Raw genomic sequence first — 6,686 nt, 5'->3', positions numbered from 1 at the left:
GTCCGCCATGGCGAGGCCGGGCAGGGGTCTAGCAGGGACGCCCGCGTCAAGGAGGAGAAGGCCAACGATGACGGCGGCGGTGAGGATGGCGGCGCCGACGGCGACTACTCGGCGTTCAGCCAGTTTCTTTTTTAGATTAGTTTATATATTTCCTATGTAATGAAAATCCGCGAACATGTCTAATATATGCCCAAGTTTGCCAAAACTTAGTCGTGTTTAGCCGAACTTCACCGAACTTTGCCGGAATTTGCTATATATATTTTTTTAACGCACCTGGGGGCGGCCCTGGGGTCGGCGGCTGGGGACCAACTCGCCCCCAGGCCGATTTTTTGCGCCGGCTCACCCCCAGGCGGCCATTTTAGGCGCCTCCTGGGGAGCCAACGGCTGGAGATGCTCTAATAGCTATATCTTTATCTGGGTGCGGCTATTGTGGTTGACATGGCCAACACCGAAGGGCATACGATCTTTTGCTATCATGGATTGACGACCCTGATCTGATGAATTGTCGTCCGGACTTCATCCTAACTTGGCGGTAGTGGTAGAGATGGTGGTATCAAGTTTATTTCAGCTGGTGTTTCTCATTTCAGTCTTTTGTGCTTTCGGTCTTCTTGCGGTGACAAAGCAATGGTTTGATAGGCTACCTTGCAAGTCTATGGCCCCAACCACAACATAAAAAATTAGGTTATCTCCTTATTGCTGTAATTTCTTCATCAAGGGTGTGGGGTACAACTAGATGCATAAGGTGTCTAAACTTGGCATAAAAAGTCAGTTTAGTGCTAGATGCATAAGGTGTCTAAACTTGGCATAAAAAGTCAGTTTAGTGCTAAAACTTATGGCATACGTTGATCTGATTACAAAACTTGGCTTGATCGTTCATATACGGTCAGAATCGCGTTTGGATACAAATAGAGGGCTGACTGGAATCGCTAGCGTGGCGACGGGCCCATTGTCAGTGGCTGCAAGGCACGGGCAGAGGCGTGTGGCCTGGGTGTTTGCAGAAAACCCCCTGGAAGCTTTATTTTTGTCACAAAAAGCCCCACGATCTGAATTCTGTCTGTCCAAAATCGCTAACCCGCGATCCCCAATTCCATAGCAGAGTGGCGGCTCTTCCCTTGGTTCAGCAGAGCGGCTGCACGTCGACGGCGGCGGCGCCATAGCAGCGGCGGCGGCGGCGGCTCCACAGCGGCGCAGCGGTGGCATAGCGGGGCGCCACAGCGGCGCAGCGGCGGTGGCAGCACAGCGGCCCAGCAGCGGTGGCGGCGGCGGTTAGCTCACGCATTTCTTCTTCCTGTACCCCTCTCTCACACCTCTGACAGTTCTTCTTTCTCAAGCATCAGGTCGTGTACTGGGGCAAGCATCAGGTAATTAAATCCCTCTCCCCTACTCTTACATCACTGGTTGTTGTTTTGTCATGACCAAATTAATGTGCGTATGTACTTAATAGTCTGCAATGTGTGCCTCTGCAGGATGCTAGAACATGTGGTTATTTCAATTGGATTGACAAGCCATGGAGGGGAGGGAATGGACTATCATTGCTGAACTTGCTAACAAGAATGAGGTGCTGGAGAAGAAGATAATGCAGAAAGATGGTCAGATTGAAGCTGAGAAGGAGAAGCGCGGACTGGAGAAGAAGATGATTGGAAGGATGCACAAAGATCAGTTACAATCTAGTTAGAGATAGGATGATTATGCTTGTTGTGTTCATGTACTTTGGGTTAGTTGCAATCATGTTTGCTATGGCCGGCAAGAAGTGATGTTGTCATTCCGGCGTAGTAGGTCATTTGGCAGTGTTGAAAATTTGTATCGACTCTTTGCTGAATTTCAGAGTATTTTGTGGCTTGTGCTTTAGAATTCCATATTACCTTTTGATGAATCAGTATTTGTGCTTTAGAATCATACAACTAAAACAAAGAAAAACAATTTGTGTATGCAATTTTTGTCAGTATGAATTTAGAGAAAAGCATAAGCATCAGTTTGTTCTGCAGATTTGTATATGCAGTTTTGACATCAAAATATCAGAAAGTGCAGTTTTGGTTAGTAACACAGTAAAGAAAAAATAGCAGTTTTTGACAGGACAATTTCAAACTTTATAGCAGCAGAGCATCATTAGTACTGCATTTTGTCTTAAAGAGAGCAGTGAAACACATGTTCAGATCCTCACATTACAGCATAAACAAAAGGGAAATTAGTCTTATGGCATGTCTTATGACAAAAATTCATACATAAACTTGCACTTGTATCTAGTTCACTCATGAACTAAGTCCTTGGCATTGTGACCTATAAGCTTTGGAAATCACCGGTCCAGTCTTCTTCTGGTGCATTTTGTGTCACTGGCTCCTCTTCTGCTTGCACATAAGAACTCTCCGAATTTGGTCCAAACATAAGGTTCCAGAACCCAGCACCTGGTCTAGTATATGCTTCCCCTGCTCCTGTTCCAGCTGCTTGGTTGCTTGACTGTTGTACATATCCTCCGTCTGCTCCACCAGCTAATCCCCTACCTCCCCTGCCTCCCCTGTTGTGTGCTCCTCCAGAACCTCTTCCTCCCCTGCCTACTGCTCCTACAGATCCTCTGCCTACCCTGCCAGCTGCTCCACCAGCTCCAGCAGCTCTTCTCTTTCTTCCTCTTGAAGCTACAGTTGCATGGTTGCTCGACTGTGGTACATCTTCTGGTATGTCTTCAGTGATTCCTCTTCTTCTAACCCTACCTCTTGAAATAGCAGTTGTAACCCTGGGAGGGGGTATGTCATTTCTTGCTTGTGCAACAAATGTAGATTCTGGAAGAGGTCCATGATCCATGCTTGGTTTGTATGCTCTCCTCTCCAGAGTGGACCAAAATGCACAATTAGACAAAAATTCAGAAACCAAAAAAATTAACATGGTCAACAGAAGGTTACCATTTGCTGCATGAGATAAACCATGGACCCTGGGGTTTGACTTGGATCCATGTGTGCATGTACTGTGTGTGGCATAATGTTCTAAAGAAAGCATAAACAACTTGTCAGTATATGTTGCCAAGTGTATATGAGCAGTAAATTGAGTTGGTCAACATGTTACATCTTACAGAAATGATTGTAGGATCATCATGCTCCTCTTATTCATCATATGCAACATTTGTAGGTTGCGGTGCATATCTGTTGGTCTCCTCCCAGTTCTTATGTCCTTTCTTGTTGTGATCTGCACTTCCACAAATAGAGCAGTGCATGGTTACACCATGCTTTGTCAGCTTCTTCCCTCCTTCTTTCATCAACTTCTCTTCTGGATCTTTCTTTCTGTTCCTCCTTGGTCTGCCCATTACTTTAGTGTACATAGGTGGATGTATTTCAATGCCATGCATCTTAGTCCAATGTTCCTGGTCCCTCACAGGTTTTACATTGAAAGCATAAGCCTTTTTGTATGTCCCTACTAAATAGCACTCATGCACCAGGCTTGCAGGATCAATTCTCTCATTTCTAGCACAAGCAATAGCATGGTGACATGGGATGCCAGACAGGTCCCATCTCTTGCAGTCACAGGTTTCCATTTCCAAGTCCACTATGTAGGAGTGGTTCATTGAAACAACCTTCAAAACTTTCTGACCAGCTCCAAAGACCATGCAGTTTGCAGCCCAATCAGTGTACTTGTCCAACTTTTTCTGAATTTTTGGGCACAATCTCATACTCCATTTCCTATCTTGTGCAACTTCCTTCTGCTTGCTGTACAACCTTGCTGTGATCTTGCTATTTATGTTGTCCACCATGGAGAAAATAGGAAGTTCTTTGGATGGCAAAATCCAGCTGTCATTTCAAATGAAAACTTGTTAGTTCATTCCATTTAACACTTTAGTGCATTTAACAGTTCAGAAAAGCACAACCAAGAAATGTGTACCTATTAAATACTTCAGACATATTATTGAGCAGGATGTCACACTTTGGAAAGGGATTAAAAAAAGCTTTAATCCATGTTCTTGATGGCCATTTCTCAACCCATTCGTATGCACGCACACTGTCTGCCTTCATCTTCTCCATTGCTTTTTTGTATGTTGGATTGTTAGTGGCTCTCTTGCAATAGCCCATAGATTATTTCTTTAGTTGTTCCCCCTTGTGAAGCTTATGGAAATTATGATACATATGCCTGACACAAAATCTGTGTTCAGCATCTGGCCACACCTTTGCAACTGCAGCTATAAGACCCTGGAGAACACATAAACAATGCAAGTACCCATTAAATCTAACTACACTATATTATAGCAAGCAATAAGGTAAAAATATAAGTTGTTGCACATACCTTTTGCTTATCACTCATTATTGTGTATGGAGAGGTGTTGCATATGTTGAGGTCATCCTTTAGGCTAGCCAAAAACCACTCCCAGCTACTAGTGGACTCCACTTCCACAATCCCAAATGCTAGGGGAAAATACAATCATTGGGGTCAATGCCCACTACTGTCAGTAAATTCCCTTTGTACCTGGTCTTAATGTGACATCCATCTACAAATATTATTGGCCTACATCCCATCAACCAGCCTCTCTTGCATGCATCCAATGACTAGTACAAAGTTGAGAAATGTTCTTTTGTCTCCTTGGTCTTTTCATCAAAGATCTCCTTTGTGCAAAGGTAGAACTTGTTGCCAGGGTTTGTTTGTCTCAACTCCTCTCCATAATCCCATAGCATCTTATACTGGTCATCATCCTCACCTCTGATCTGCTTTACTGATGCTCTTCTAGCTCTTCCCAATTTGCTCCTGCTTGGAATTAGATTGTACTCTTGCTGAACCTTCTCCTCAAATTTCTGCAATGGCATCTTCTCATTGCCCCTGAACTCGTCTCTGAATTTCTTGGTTAAAAATGGAGCAGTCAGACCCATGAGCTTCCATGTCTTAGGGCATGTGTGCTCATCAAAGTACTTCTTGACCACAAAGCTATCTATCCTATTGTCCATCCCTGCTTTCAAGTACCATGGGCAATCATCAATGCATACTGCTTCTACTGTAGTTGATGTGTTTCTGGTCTTTTTGATTGGAACCCTATTTCTGATGCTATAGGAGGTAATAGCATGCCTGAGCTCCTCAACAGTACCAAACACCATACCTAATCTGAATACAGGGGCATTCAAATCAGTTTCTGGATTAAAAGCCTTGAAGTTGTACTTGAGCTTGTCCCTCTCTTCTTTGGATAACATTATGGTTGGATCATCTAGAGCATCTTCAACTAGCTCTGTTTCATAGTCACATGTGTAAACCTTCTCTCTGTGATCATCCACCTCTTTGTCAACATGTTCCTCAAACAGATCATCATCCCCATCCATAATATCATAGTCACTGTCATAGAATTCCTCATCTGTGTCTGAACCTGCTGCACCATTTTCATCTTCTTCCTCCATTTCTTCAGAAGCACATCCTGAAGATGTTGCTTTAGTAAACAATCTCCTTGCTCTCCTTTTAGTTGAGTCACTTCTCACTTCAGCTGAGCTAGCTTGTTCTTTGCCCTTGCCATCTTTTGTTGGGGTTATGACCTTTGGCAACTCGGGCAGTCCATCAACTGTAACATCATCTCTAAGAAGGCTGCTCGGTGTCTCTCCATGGTCTATGAGCAGCAACATATTCTTGTGGACTGTACTAGCTGCTATCATTGCAAGGCTATCAACATCACAACTCATCTCTCTTATTCCTTCTTTAACTGTCCTACTAGGCTGACACCAGTATACAACATGCTGCCCTATTTCTCTGTCATAGCCCAGCTGCTTCACAAAGTCTTCAATCCACAGTATGGACCAAGTGTCAGAGTCACAGTGATCAAACCAATCAACTTCATAGTCAATGTAGCTTCTGTTGTTGTCAGCTCCATAGAAAAATCCTTTGTGATGAATTTCAACCGTGAACCGCCCATCAAAATCACCTACAATGCAGAGAATGCAAAAACATTCAGTAAACTATACACATCTTCAATTAATTATGCTTACAACAGCTGACATGTTCACTTCATAGTGCCAAAAACAGCATGCAACTGCAATTTAGTGCAAAGAAAAAAGCAGGGATCTATAGTTCTCACAACCAAAATAAATTTAGTTGAGAATGCACATCTTCATTTAACATTAATGTCAAATTCCATTACGATTCTGTCATGTCCAGTCACAAATAATGGAACTAACTACTGGATTTGTAGTTAACACTGCTTACTGCTTAAAATTCCTAACTTTCAAATATCTACTGTTGTCCAAATATTCAGTTATCAACTGTCAAAAATTCAGTTAGCAAGTGTCGAAAATTCAGTTAGCAAGTGTCGAAAATTCAGTTACGTACAATTTCATCAGAAATAGAAGCTGCTGTACCACATCCAATGGTTTCACTGGAGCAAACATGTTCTAATAATCTTATACATGGGGGGTTAGTTATTCAGAGAATCTGAATATTTTAGATCACGAAAACAGAGCCCTTTTAGACCCGGGAGAAATCCTATACACAGCCCACATACGGATGAATGCAAAGGGGGCTTCTTACGTTAGTGCATCTAGCAAGCATCCAGTGACGAAATCAAGACCAATCTAAAGATTTTCACCGATTCGAGCACATTGACTAAAACCCTAACATAAACAGGGGAGAAAGAGGTGGCGGATAGAGAGAGAGAGAGAGATAGAGGGCATGCTGTGGCGCCCCGCTGTGCCACCGCTGGGCCGCTGTGCGCCGCTGCCGCGCCGCTGGGCCGCGGGGCC

Source organism: Triticum aestivum, chromosome 5D (genome assembly GCF_018294505.1).
Source record: "Triticum aestivum cultivar Chinese Spring chromosome 5D, IWGSC CS RefSeq v2.1, whole genome shotgun sequence".
NCBI classification, from domain to species: Eukaryota; Viridiplantae; Streptophyta; class Magnoliopsida; order Poales; family Poaceae; genus Triticum; species Triticum aestivum.
This window is presented reverse-complemented; position numbering follows the sequence as displayed.